This window comes from Mirounga leonina, unplaced genomic scaffold (genome assembly GCF_011800145.1).
Source record: "Mirounga leonina isolate KUSES-001 unplaced genomic scaffold, KU_Mleo_1.0 Mir_53, whole genome shotgun sequence".
Classification (NCBI taxonomy): domain Eukaryota; kingdom Metazoa; phylum Chordata; class Mammalia; order Carnivora; family Phocidae; genus Mirounga; species Mirounga leonina.
In genome coordinates this window covers 91,146,115-91,161,305 of record NW_023270807.1, presented here as the reverse complement: position 1 = coordinate 91,161,305, position 15,191 = coordinate 91,146,115, and positions in this window count along the sequence as shown.

Genomic DNA, 15,191 nt, shown 5'->3' with positions numbered 1-15,191 from the left:
AATTTGGAGAACTTAAAATTAGAACAGCACTGAATCACGTTACTTCCAATTTGTTGTTCCATTATCTCCCATTAGTTTCTTACTGAAAGCCTCATACTATATATTTCAAAAATAGTGATCTTTAGGGGTGCCTGGGTGGCTCAGTCAGTTAGATGTCCAACTCTTGATTTCAGCTCAGGTCATGATCTCAGAGTCATGAGATCGAGCCCCTCATCAGGCTCCCCGTGCAGCAGGGAGTCTGCTTGAGATTATCTCTCTCCCTCTCCCTCTGCCACCCCCCCAAAGAAAAAAGTGATCTTTAGATACTCAATGTTAAGATTTTCCTAGACACTGATCACTAAATGTTGTTCTATTATTATAACCCCTTCAACTATGTCAAGATAATAGTAATAATAATAATAAGTAATGGCACTACTATCCAGGAGTCAGTCATCTATTTCTTTGCTTTTGAATGTCAGTATCAAGAATTCAATAAAAACCAAATATGTCACCAGATGCCATTGTTGCATAAGTCATGGAAAGGAAAGGAAAGAAGGAAATACACAGAAAGAAGATGAGAGAAAGTGAGACAAGGAGCACAGAATCATGGTGTCAGAAAAGAGCGTGTCATCGCAGAACCCTGGAGGCTTTGGGGCCAAGCAGATCTAGGCTCAAGTCGCAGCTCAGAAACGTCACAAGATCTGGGTTATTCAGCAAATGACTTAATCTGTCTGAGCGTCAGCCTCTTCATGGGTGAGAAATAACCCTCATCTCATGGAGATATTGTGAGTAATGAAGAAGTAAAAGCAACAGGTTTGATCAGTACAGCTTCTCGCCTGGAAAGACACACTTGACGTCACCTGTGTGGCTCCCCACTCTGTGTCGGCACTCTGTCTCCTGCACTCTGTCAGAGGAAAGGCCTCTGTGAAAGAATGGCCATTTTTTTCCCCACTATACTTAGTCGAAATGTGTTTTTAAAATTAAGCCAACTTTTCCTTCACCCTAACTTCAAAATAAGCCTCTTAAAAGGTGGAGCTGAGACTCCACACACTGTGCCACAGGGCCCACATCCCCCCCGTTCTGGAAGCTCCGGTCCACGTCCTGGGGGAACACTACGTGGTAGCACACAATCAGCTCAGCTCCTGAGCATTTCCTGACACTGAAAACTCACAGGCTGTCGTCTCTCCCCCCATCCTATGAGCGCGTGGGTGATTTGCATAATTTTGTTTTCTACTCACAGAAGTCATGTGTAATCAAGGCAGAACAGTTTAAAAACAGAGAAAACGAAAAGAAACTCCTAAAATTCCACTTCCGGTATTAACATTTTGGAATATGTCCATCTGCTATTTTTCTTCCATGCACGAATATTTATTTTTCATTAGGGTACAATGGTGTCATCCTACCAACACCATTTGGTAGCCTTGTTACTCTGTTCAATTAACTAGAAGATAGAGATACTAGAGCTCAGGGGCTCATCACCCTCCAGGATGAAGTGACAGAGACTGATTGATAGAGAAGTGAATGAATTAGACACCCCCTACATAATCAAGTCTGTTTATACAGACAGGTTAACTTGGGGATTCAGTCTCCTGACTATGAATTTTCACTACAATCTGTAATCTTAAGAGTGCTTTTGGATCTGAGAAAATACTGGGAGTTTTTTTAGATTTACCTAATTAAATAGTCATTAATGTCAAAGAGGCATAATCTTACATTTATCTGTAACATTCACACATAAAAAAATTTTAAAAAGCTGCCATATTCTCTACTGAAATTCAGAGAGACTAAGTATCTATAATATACCTACAAACACTTGTCTAATAGCTCCATCCGTAAAAGGGAATTAGGTTAGTTTTGTAATCTTGGAGATTGTCATTGTGCCTTGGCTGTTTATTCACAATAAGACAAGGCAATGTGGATAATCAGGCCCAAGAAGGTGACCCAAGTACTGGGTGCGACAGGCCCTGGGGAGCGTCTGGCTCTCAGAAGAGGTTCAGCAGGGCAGAGGAGGCATTGTGTCCAAAACAGGCAACGTCTCTAATCCTCGTTCAGACAAAGCAACTGAGCACTCTGGGAAAAAGGACTGTGTTAGAATCATCTCCGTGTTCCCATGGCCTTTCTTAGAAACTAGCAAATCGTAATAAGCCCAACTGGGAGTTACTGTGTGCTTTTTCTATTCCCTGCGGTGCTCTAGATAACTTACCTGTGTGATTTCATTCAACTCTCACAAAATCCTGATGAGACAAGAATTGCTAACCACATGGTAGATAGGGATTAAAGCCCACAGAGGCAAGTAGTCCATGGCCATGTAGCCAGTAAAGATCAATTCATTCATTCATTCCAACATTTATTGAGCACCTACCATGTACCAGGAACTATCCGGGTGCTGGTGATAGAGCCCTGCTCTCATGAAGCTTACCTTCTGGGAGTCAAGAAAGGGGAAATCAACAGGGAAGCAAATAAATACACACGGTAATTCTTGAGAGTATTTATTAAGTGTTAGGAAGACCCAAAAAAACACCGTATTGACGAAGACTCAGCGTGGGGGGAGAAGAAGGCTGATTTAGACAGGGTAGTCAGGAAGGCTTCTTCCTAGAGGTTACATTTAGAAGGAAACCTGCATGAAGTGAAAAATCCAGGAATGTGAAGATCTAAGGGAAAAGAGCAGGCAAATACAAAGGCCTTGAGGCAGGAACAAGTTTGACTTGTTTAAGAACAGAAGTAAGCAGTAGCCACATTATGTTGATCTTTGCAAGCCATGGTAAAGAGTTGAGATTTTATTCTAAGTGTGATGAAAAGCCTTAAGAAGATTTGAAGCAAGAGAGTGAGATGATCTGACTTATATTTTTTAGAGATAAAAATCTCCGTCAGTCTTATCCTGCTCTTAACCCTAAGGCAATAATGTGTTTCAAAGAGTTGGTGTCCAATTATCGTAGAATAAAGGAATTACAGTGACATAGTTCAAGAAGCAGGAATGATCCCAATGGGGGAGAAGAGCATGAGAATCCAAAACAGATGTAGTCCATAAAGGCAGTCTGCATCTGTAGGTGGATCACTCAGAGGTTTCTTGGTTCCACCCATCACTCAAGGATACAGACCCTAGAGACAATGGACAAAAGCAAGCCACGGGCCAGTTCTCAGATGGGCAAGGTTCTCAGAGAAGGAACAAAGGGAATGTGGCTAACTCAGAAGCCTAGGACGTATGGGTACTGAAAGGAGACAAAGCCAGAGAAGGAGGCATCAAGATGGGGAACTTGGAGAGCAAAAAAAAATACAATTCAGGGACTGACAGGGAGCACCACGACCAGCACTTCCTATTCTCCTGGTAGAATTCACTTCAGGAGAATCATGTGTACAGCTTGGAGACTGACCGTCACGTTCTGTCTGGTATGGGTGGTGCTGCATCTCTAGGTGACATGAGGGTGGATTCCACTCTGGGGAAATGAGAAAAGACAAGGCAAAGGAAATTGAAAAGGAAGGGAGCTCCAAGTTGAGCATGATTTTTTTTTTTTTCTTAATTGACCTTCTCTGGTTCTTATTAGTCATCTCCTTTATTTTGTCAAGGCATACATTGTGTTGACTTAATAGCCCGTCCTGAAATTTTGCAGGATTACTGAGGTCACAACTGTCAGCAAATTGAGTCGTGTGTACTCTGTAAACTTAAGGTAATTTTCATAAATCGAAGGAACCTCTTACTCTCTCTTCTTGGGTTTTTTTTTCTGCTCTATTCTCCCTTCTCTTTTCTTTGTCCCTCTAAATCTCCCTTCCTTCATTTTTCTCTTTGCCCCTTCCTCCCTCTTTTCCCCTTTATATTTTTGTATATGGATAGCTAAAATAACATTTAAGAAAAAGCCTGCAAGGAATCAACATGAACTTGCATTTTCTGTGAGTTTATCTTTCATATTTCTTTAAATAGGAGAGCAACATTTGTTCTTCTCCAGGCTTCAGGCACATTTCATATTATCCAAAATTTCTAAACAAACAAACAAACAAAAAACAAAAACCTGAAAATAATTTCTCCTCTGCAGTTTATCAGTCATTTCTGCAAGTTCTTTCATTATTGGAATTTAATTCTCTTAGATATGAAGACATGAAATCATTTAAATCAGTCAGGGGTTCCTTCCCTGACTCTTTTTTCCATTGACTTGTGTTTCAATTTCCCTTCATTAATGTTTATTTTATGCTATTTAGTTTGAAGAGCCTTGCTGGAGAATGTGAGAAAAAAAAAAAAAAAAAAGGCAGGAGCTGAGGAGTTCTGCTTTCTGCCTGTCGTCTATTAACATTGCACCATCTGCCCCAGGCAACTGGCCTAGTCCTTCCCTGTTCTCTTCTGGGTAGTAAACAAATTTGCTCAAAGGAAAAAAGATAAAAGGTAGGAAAGAACAAAAGGTGTGCTACAAAGAGGTGGGGAAGGGGAATGGCACCCATTGGCTCAGGGTCAGAGGCTGTTTACCCACTATGGGCAGGCCCCTCAGCCACCTGCTGGCTTCCAGATCAGCTGCAGCCTCTCCGCATCGCTCCCGCCAGAACCGATTACGAGGAAATGGGGGTAATATTGCACAGTCGTTGGCTTTATCGGTGAATACCATAACTGCCGTAGAGAGCCATCAGTGTGAATCATCTTCGGCTTTCAAAACCTAGTTCAAACAGTTCTTCCACTCTGCAACCTTCACTACTCAGCACCGCCACCCTCCCACCCCACCCACCCCGACCTGGGTACACGTCCACAAAACTCATGGCCTTCTCTGTGCTGCATCTGGACCTGGTACATGTCTCTGCTCTGAGTTCCATCACGTGATAACATACTATTTTTATGTCTGTCTCTGAGTTGATTGGGATTAGTGTATTACTTCGCTAGGGTTGTCATAACAAATTACTACAAACTGAATGGCTTAACCACAGAAACTTATTGTCTCATAGCTCTTGAAGCTACAAGTCTGAGATCAAGGTGTCAGCCCAGTTGATTCCTTCTGAAGGCTGTGAGAAAGAATCTATTCCATGCCTTTCTCTAGCTGCTGCAGGCTTGCTGGCCATCTTTGAGGTACCCCTGTTTGTCCATGCTTCACCCCTATTTCCGCCTTCATATTCACGTGGCACCCTCCCTATGTGCATGTCTGTCTCTTCATATAGCGGTCTTTTTATAAGGACACCAGTCAGTTGGATTCGGGGCCCACCCTACCCCAGTATGACATCATCTTAAATAATTACATCTGCAATGACCCTATCTCCAAATAGGGTACTGAAGGTTAGGACTTCAACATATGAATTTGGGGGGAGCACGGTTCAAATCACAACAATCAGGTTCCATGCTTTATTCATCTCTGCATACCTGATACCTAGCACAGTGCCAGGTCTTTGCCTGAGGTCCAAGGCCTTCAATAATATCTTATTTTAATCTTAAATTTTATTTAATCTTAAATATCTCTGTCACTTTTGTTTTGTTTTAAGTTTTTATTTATTTATTTGCGAGAGTGACAGAGATAGCGAGAGAGAGAGCACGAACAGGGAGGAGAGGGAGAAGCAGACTCCCCGCTGAGCAGGGAGCTGACATCGGGCTCCATCCCAGGACCCTGGGATCATGACCTGAGAGGAAGGCAGACACTTAAATGACTGAACCACCCAGGCGCCCCGCTCTGCCACTTTTGGTGTAGATGTTAGCCAAATTGAACATAGGATCGACATTTTTTTTCTGAAAGGTAGAACCATCAGGAAGCCAGAAGATCTCTGATAAGAGAATGGGTCCCTCTGATCTCCAGAGACATCGACATAATCATCCAAGGCTTGGATAATAACATTCCCCTCAGTCCTCACACAGAGGGCACTTCACGTGACAATGTACCTTCAGCCCTTTACTTGGCCCATAGAGCTGACCAATCCTCTGCCTGGCTCCCATGACCTAACACATAAAGAATGAGGCTTTGGAAATCTGCCGATCACATTCACTCTGCAGATACCTGCAAAGACAGATCCCCACTCCTCCTTCATTTCACCTTGTCTTCTATTAGAATCCAAAAACGATGAGATCAGAGATGAATAGGACACAGGGCTCTCTTAAGGAGAAGTGTCTGATGGGGAAATAAAACAGTCTGGTGGGGAAATAGAATGTGGCAAATCTAACAGTATGAGGCCAGGGTGGAGTGGGAAATCAGAGGCCGTGAAGATTAGGCTGGATCTTCAAAGGAGAGTAACAGTGAGCCAGGTGAGGAGATGGGCAAAGGTCTTTCCAGGGAGGGGGCATCGCTTTACAAAATCCCAGAGATCAGAGAGCAGCAAGGACTACCATGGGGCTCTCAGGTGGCTGTCCTAGGAGTCTGGGGTCAGGAATCAGATCAAGAGCATCAGGCAAGCCACGTTAAAAGAGGCAATAACTGAAGGGTTTTAAGTACTGGACGAGTACTACTAGATTTGCAATTTAGAAAGATCCCTGAACACAAGGATTGACTAAAGGAGGCCTGTGGGGATCCAAGAATATAGGTTGGGAATCCATGACATCTTTCAAGAGAGAAATAATCACAGGGACGTGAACTAAAGGTGGACAATGGTGGGCAGAGAGAATCAGCAAGAGGTTATGGACACTTCCTGTGTCCACACAGATCCTCCGTCATCCTTGGTAACACTTTCTATGTACCCCCTCTTGCTGCATTTGGGTTTGAATGCCCACATCCCGCCCCCCGACCTGTGCTTCTCCTTTAGAGACATTGCTTGACCACAGGAGGGGTTTGCCCACAGGCGTAAAGAGCTCAAAGTGACTACAAATTTACTCTCTAATATCCGCCCCCCCACCCCCGCACTGTGATCACCGCTAACCCTTCAAATCCCACAGTCCTCAGCCAGTGACTATAAAATATAAAACATAAAAGCCTAGTTGCTTTGATTCTGCTTGGGACAAATTCCAAGGCGTAAGTTACATTTCAAAGTTCTCCCCGGCACCAGCTGAAACCAGGCCCTTCCCTGTCTTTATTTCCCCCAGTCCCCTACCTGGTTCTCCTGGAAGAACCTCCTTAATAAGTCACTCACACGTGACTCTTTCCCCTGAGATGTCCTTCTCATGAACCTGTCCTAAGACCGAAACTTTGAAAGCTATTGGAAAAAAAAAAAAAAAAATGTAACGTACAGAGCCCAGCAAGTGGTTAGAAGTGGGAAACTCTGATATGAACTGGAAGAAAAACATTCAGTGAAGCACAAACTGTGTTTACAAACATGTGTTTGGAAATGAAAAGGACAAATGCTATTGAGGTACAAAGTTAATTTTACACATCTAACTTTTATTCTTCCATTAACTCTCTGTGGGGGAGAAAAAAAAGGCTTTTGACCATTAAATTGCTCAGGTTTTATTGCTCCAAATTTAGGGCACTGAATAGGGTGCCATGGAAATCCATATCTCCTTAGTAGGATTTAAATGGAATTACCTTTGCATCCAGAAGAGGATTCCTGCCGGCCCCGTGGTGCTGTCCCTCCTTGCCCCACTGCTCACGTTCCTCCTCCCCATCTCCAAATATTCTTCACGTCCTGGGAGTTGGCTCTGCACAGTGTTCTGCATTGGCTGTTCTCATTCTGGTTCCCCTTGCCCTGCCTTTAATTCTGAGCAGTGTGCTTTCTCTTCTTTTGTTTTTTCTTTTTTCTTTTTTCTTTTTAAATTTGTGAACGAACGAAGGTGGAACATGTGATACATTCTATGAAGTCTGAGCTCCTGAGGTCTGACGCCGCAACCCTGAGAAGGGCTTCTGTTGTGTCTTGTGCATGACGCCCCATATTCTGTAAATGTATCTGAAGCATAAGCAAAGTTTGCTATTGCAGTCAAACAAAATTTACAACAAAGTTAACCTGATGCAAATGTAATGACAAGGGTAGTAAGTATTACATTGTTAGGTGTTAATAAACCAGACGCAGCTCCCATAAATGTCTCTCAATATCTAATTTTTACATAGGCAAAGTAAATAGGTTGCCTTTAAGCTTTTTTTAGAGAGGCTGTAACCAGCATTCAGAAGACTCGACAGATTTCCAGTCACACACTTGGTTTAAACAACAAAGTTCCCAGATTTTACAACCAAGTAACCATTACCCAGCAATATTTGAGAGTCTGCTTTATGTCAAACGCTGTACAAGATGCTATAGACATAAGGAAAATGGCAGCATGGTGTCCATCATCAAGCAACCTGGGTTCTCTAGTTTTCACGCCCAGCCCCCAACAGCTAGGACCAACATTTCTTGGGTTCTGCTCCTACCCTCTGTCTCCCCAATTCTCTCATTACTGGACTCTCCCCCTCCTCAGAACAGTCCCTGTCCACCGCCTCCATGGTGTCTGTCCACAAACTCCAGGCAAAGGCCTCAAGTCCATGGAAACTCCATCCATTAGTTCATGGCTTCTCTGCTAAACCAAGGGTGTCTACAGAATTGTTACTCTGTTCGTCTCAGGATGGAGTAGACACACAAAAAAAGAGACAAGGCACAGTGAAAAAGGGTTGATCCTTAGAGGTGGGAAGGACAGGGTGAGAGGTGGTAGGCAATAAGAATGGCAAAGAGATAGGATGGGAAAGTAAAAGGTCAGGTGGTCGCAGAGACGTGAGCTTTGCCAAGTTCCCCCTGGAACCCAGGAGCTGTCCTTACTGGCCAAGGTTACCAGGGTTCTTCTGAGAAGAACTGAAAGGAATCTAAAAGTGAGGGCCAAGATGATAGAACAGTAATAGTAGCATGTGTTCAGGGCTTGCTATGAGCCAGAGACCATACCAAGCCCTAAATTCATTATCTGTTTAATCCTCACAGCCACACTCTGAAGGAGTTACTACTGCCATTTAGCAGATGGGAAAACTGAGGCTAAAAACCATGCCCCGAATCAAACGCGTAGTGAGTGTCAAAACAAGGCTTTGAAACCAGCTTTTCCTAAACTCAAGTCAAAATTCCTAACTGCTTCACTCTGTTGCCTTCATAAGAGACACCCAGGTCTGCCCATTTTGCTTTAACTTATACCAAACTACAGCATGAATGTTGACACAAAGAAATGGCATCCCTTTCCTTATCGTTGGCTTTCTGGTCTCAAAATAAAATTAAGGAAGAAATACTTTTTAAATAAAAGGGAGTTAGAGAGAAGTAAGGCATCAGTGTAAATGAGATTTGATCAAAATATAAATGGGAAGATGAGAGGTACTGAAATCAGGAAGGACATCACCTCTGGTAAAAAGGACTCAGAAGGCAGAGATTGGAGATGTCAAGCTACATGTTGCTAAGCTGGTTCTTTTGCCAAGTCTGGTCATATTTATATGCAGCCAAACACAAGCAAACAGAGGCTGCATCCAGAGGTTCTTCATGCTCCCCTGGGCCCCAGGACCGCAGACCCTTGCACAGACCCCTGCTGAGGAGTTTCCTGTGACTCTGGAGGCAGGCAGGAGAGCTGCACTCAGCTTTAGGGGCGAGGGGAGGCATCCCATGAAGAGAAAACACCACCGTTTCTCCTTGTGTCCCCATGTTAAGACCTGTTCCAGGAGATGCACTACAAGGACGGATGAGCCCGAGACCTAAACTTTTAATACTTGTCCCCCAAATTCGTTATCCTTCTGCTGAGAGGGAAGGATAATGACTTGGACTTCACATACACCCATCCCTTTGGGACAGAGAGATTGAGAAAACTGCACTCAGTTAAGTAACTAATTTGTTAAGTAATTTCATGGATAGTCAATGGACGTTCATTCAAAACTTCAAATACCATTTTTGGCTCAGCACGTGTGCCACAAGGTCATTCATCTTCCTGGTGAACTGGAACCCAGAGCATTGCCCGGAACCCAGGCGTGCCAATGTATGAATTGTCAGCACATCTCTTGCAGAGACAGTCACATTACCAAGTTTACAGGGTAGATACATAAACCCGAGGGCAATTTATTTATGTGGAATGAGAAATGACCTTCGTAGGGACTGAAAAGTTTTCAAGTTCACGTGGCTAGGACATCTCCTGTGGTGGGCACACCTCTGTAGAAAACCAAATCCCACTGCAAAGTTGGCCTGGGGCCCTGGGAAACCAAATGAAGAGAATTAAAGAAGCAAATACTTAATGGCATCAATCTGAGATGGCCAAATGCAACCATCTCTCAGAACAGAGGCCCTTTAGCTCGGGTTCCCTCTCCCTGGATGCTTGCTGCTTGGGTGTGTCGACAGGCACTGGCCAGTTGGCGTCCAAGACTTTTTTTTTTTTTTTTAATGGCTAACCAATGCTTTTGTCTTCTTCTTCTTTTCTTTTTAAATAATATATTATATCTGTTCTCAATCAAAGCTTAGAGGCCTACAAGCCATGCTGTCTTTTTTAAAGTCACTTACATTCTCAGCTTTTCTCATTTGTTTCTTTTAAAAGTAAATTCTCTGACAATCTTACTTTACTCTTAGAGAAAGCCTTTCCAAACTCATAGAAAAAGTTTTACATAAACCCCTACAGATGGACAACAGTGCGCATTTTAACATTATCGGTGAACAGAAAGAGGATGAGAGGCAGAATAATAAGACCAAATAACTTACCCTGGGAAACCAAGAATTCAATCCTGGCAGAATATATCTATATTGTATAGCACATTATTCGACTCATTCTTTCATTCCAAAAGCATTTAGTGAGAACCTACCATTGGCTGGCCATGTTCTAGAAACAGGGCAACAGTAATGAACCGGACTGACAAAGTGGCCGCCTCCACGGACCTTCAATTCAAGTGAGAGGCAGGGAGACAGACCGCAAACAAAATAGAAAATAAAAGAAAATAGCAAGTAGTGGCCAATGTTCTGATAAAAATAAAACGTGTCTTACAGGGCAACTGGGCCGGGTGGTCAGAAAACCTCACGAGGTAAAGACATATAAACTAGGACTACATAACAAGAAGGAAATAGCTGCAATCAGTCTGGGAGAAGAGCTTTCCACACATCGGCTCCATCTGGTTCAAGGCACACGTCGGTCTTTATGCTAACCATCTTTCATTAATGGGACTTTCACAAAGAATTCTGTAGGCAGCAACTGCATTGCAGATATTCTCTCTCGAACACTGAGAAGAGAGAGCCTAAATGTCAGAAGCTTCTTGGTTCCAGGACACCATCCTTGAAACCTCTAACTGTCGAGACAGAACAATTTTCACTTTATTCACCTAACTATTCTACACGTGGTAGATGATTAAGACGAAAAAAGAGAACTGTACCCAATTTGGCTGCTTTCCCACAGCTCAAGCTCTCCTTCCCCAACCAAGAGCCTTAAAAACCTGGCAGGATACCAGCACAGTTCCAAAGCCTCTATGCTGAAAACTATTTGGGGATAGTGACCAGTGTCAGTACTCTCATCTAGGCATTGAATTTTCTGAGCAAGGAGAGACTTGCTTGGCTAGATGTGAATCCTCTTCATGACCTCTCTCTCCCCGTGACGGCACCAGAAAGACAGCAAACGTCGTCAAGTTTGGGCACCATCCTTTTGACAGGCAGTCTTTCCTCCGCTTCTCGCTCTTGACTTACAATAACCGAGGTCACGTTTCATTCTCGTTTCTCACATGGGATTGTAGTGGCCAAGAAAGAAAACAAACACTAGGAAGAAAACGTAGCTACAGTTTTAGTGCCCTGACTTTGTTATGACAATGGTATTTAGTACGGGGCCGAAAGCAGCGCTGGTGAGGGGACAGGGAGTGAGCATTTTGTTGTAGTGAGTCCACATGGTAACAATGTCTTAGCTTGTGGTTTGTGGGTTTCCTTTGGCATATTCTGTCCCTCTAGATACTTTGCTGTCGTTTCCTAATTTAAAACTCACCATTTTAAAATGCTCTATGTTTTCCTACTGACTGTAGGAGAGGACCCAAAATATTCTAGTTTAATAGCAATTTGTTCTCAAGACATGCAAATTCATGGATTAAGAGCATACTTCACAAACATCCCACATCATGTCACTTGTAGTCAGGTTTTAGCACGTTATTCCCCAAATGCATTCCTGTTGCATTTGTGTGATGGAATTCGCCTTACCCAAACATCTCCAAGTGTCTCCATAAGTGATATTCCAAAGGGAATTAGCCGTCACCATCAGAATGAGAAAAACCTTATAAAACCAGATACAGACCATAGATTTCCACGCCTTTCCTTACACTCACCCTTCACTCTTACATAACAAGATATAACTTTGTTTACTTCAGCTGTAGTGAACTGAAATTTTACTGGAACTACACTTGCATTTCCTTCCGTTATATAAGCCATTCTTCTCTACTTGTGTGCCTCTCTGACTTCTCCCTTAACAGCTAGGACTGTGGTAAGCAGTGGCAGAGGGTTTCTAAACCGCCTCTGGAGTGCTTAGGGCCTGACTTTCTATAAGAAGTAACAATGGTTTGAATATTCTTTCCCAAGAACTGCAGAGGAAGTTCCTAACACTTCTTGCATAACATCGAAATAATCAGGTAGATCACCTCAGTCAAATAACTCAATTATATATTTAGCAATTAAATAAAAGTAGTTAAACCTAAAAATCTCCAAACATACATCCTCAGTTGGTCTTTATCTGAATCTTCAACAACTTAGTTGCTTTATAAAAGATCCAGACTTTCTGCCTAAGGCATAGATGCAGAGATTTCAATATTAGAGAATTTTGAAAGCCATGACAGAATTATTAATGAAATGTATAAAATTAATATCCAACTTAGATATGTAGACATCAATTTAGCGTATCAGTGTAGCTTTGATATCTCCGCTTGAGAAACTTTAAAACTATTTGGGGATATTGCATTTACTTTCCTTTGCTCCGAGTGATTTACTAAGACCTTGGGCAAGTCAATTTCCTTCTGAATATCTCAACTTATTTCCATTTGTGAAACAGATCTCTAAACAGATCTGTCCATAAGGTTCTGAAATTGCTTCAAATGGAGTTATGTAAAAAGGAAGAGTCTCTGTTGTTGTTTTTATTGAGTGATTCCAGAAAAGCACTTTCGATGACCACAGTCCAATCTCTTATCAGACACTGGAAGATATTGCCAACACGACCGGGTGTTGGGTAGGTCTATCTACCAGTTTGGGTAGGTCTATCTCCCTAGCTACTAGTTTATTAGCACATTACTTGGAGAAGCCCATCAACTCTTTCAAAGGGAGTGATATTTTAAATGGAAATTAAGTAACCCATATGAGTAAGTGGAGCACCTCACTGAATAAGAAAAATACTGGGCAGCTTGTACCTGATACTATGTTCTTGCCTTTGATCCCCAGCTACCTGCTGTGGTTCCTGACTGAGCTCTACTCTGTATCTCAAGTATCTGGCTCCTCCCCGCCAGAATGCTTCAAGATGCCTACATGTGTGAAGCCTCTTTACCTACCCAGCCCTGCCATGATGCTGCCTCTTGGAGTTCACTCTCCCTTACCCAGAAACTTAATAAACAACTCAAATTGTGGATCAAAAGTGGGTGTTTTTTTTTTTTTATTATTTAACTGATGGAGTTTATTCCAATTAATACAGTTCAAGACATTATTGTGCTCTCAGGATATATGTATTTCCCACATATTAACAAATACTGAAAGAGTATCTACCATACACTAAGCACAGACAGTAAGTGTCTCTCCCTGGTCTGTATCCATGTAACATTTTCTATCTTTCAAGTGGGTTTTATCTTACTCTGTCTTATCCATTGAGTATTAAAGTAGGCAGAATGCCAAAATGACCCACAATGACCTGAACTCTCGTATAATTCCTTCCCCTTGAGTGTGGGTAGGACCTGTGAATATGGTGGGATACCCTTCCCATGCTTAGGTCATATTCTATGTCACAGTTGACCTTATCTGACCTCCTCGGTGAGACCATAAAGGGACAGGTAAAAGAGATTTGAAATGTGAGAGGGATTGACCCAAGGGGGGATTCTCTCTGATGGTGGCTTTGAAGACGAAGAGGGGCTCGTGGCAAGGACCTGAGAGTGGCCTCTAATTGCTAAGAACTGTCCCTGGCAGCCAGGAAGAAAACAGGGACTCTGTCTTGAAACTTCCTGGAACTGAGTGAGTGAGCTTCGAAGAAGACTCCAAGCCTCCAGATAAGAACTCAGCTCAGCCAGCACCTGAAGTATGAGACCCTGACACAGAGAACACAGTTGAGCCACGTGACTACTAAATTACAGAACTATGAGCTGAAAAATAGCTGTTGTTTTAAGCTGCCAAGTTCATGGGTAACTCGTTACACAGCAATAGAAAATTAAAATAAGCGCCATATCCCATGGCTAGACTGTAAACTATTTTAAACCAAGCTTTTGTCTACTTCTATATATCTCCTAGATATCTTTTGGAAATAAATGCTCTAGGTTGACAGTGAGAATCACTTCCTATGTTTCTTTAACTGGCTTATATAGAGAGCACTTAAAAGTCCTACTGGTATAGAATCATTCCTTTTAGACCTAGATTCTTGTTCTGGTTTCAGAGAGACATGGATCAACTTTTTCAAGAATAAAAGAAAAGGTCTTTAGTGTTTCCGAGTCCTGTAATAAAAAAAAAAGAGCTGAGAGGCAAGGAACCCGAGGGCTTCTGATACTTATATTTCTTCCCCATGATTGTTTTGTTTCTCCTGCCAGTTGTGACATTATATAGGAGGAACACTAACAGGGTTTTCAAAGACTCAGGAGTTAATTGGACGTAAGAGTTAGCCAACTGGAAGTTAGCCAGGAACAAAGAGGGGGAAGAGCATTCCAAAGAAAAGGGATATTTTGTGAAATATGTGGAGAAAGAAAAAAGCAGACCTGTTCAAGAACTCCCAGTATTTCAGTATGACTCAAATCTAGTGTAGAAGGGGGAAGGGCAAGTTCTGGGGCATGAGAAATAAACAGGAACCAGAAGACTTTGACTTTTCCTCTGGCTCTAAGACCATCTTCTAGTGCTCTCCAAAGCCCAATAATGTGTCTACTCTGGTGTCAGGTAAGAGCTAATGAGCTTGAGTCCCCTCATGGGTGGATGATCAGCGCAGGAGTTTCTTGGGCTTTTGGTGGCCTCACGAAAATGTCTTACTTGGGTCCAAACAGCACTGATCAAAATCCCAGAGAACCATCCCCAAGTGAAGCCCTACCATGAGTGCCTTCTATCTTGGCAAATGGCAGGAGATAAATAGGTTTAGATTCCCAAGATCTGCCAGAAGGTCAAGAGCAGTAATGGGTTTCAGGGTTCCCCAACCTTAGAAGAGTAGAAACATGGTAACAACATGGAGAGTTTTCTTTGTGTCCAACTAAATTACCTATCAGTTCTATTGGACAAATACA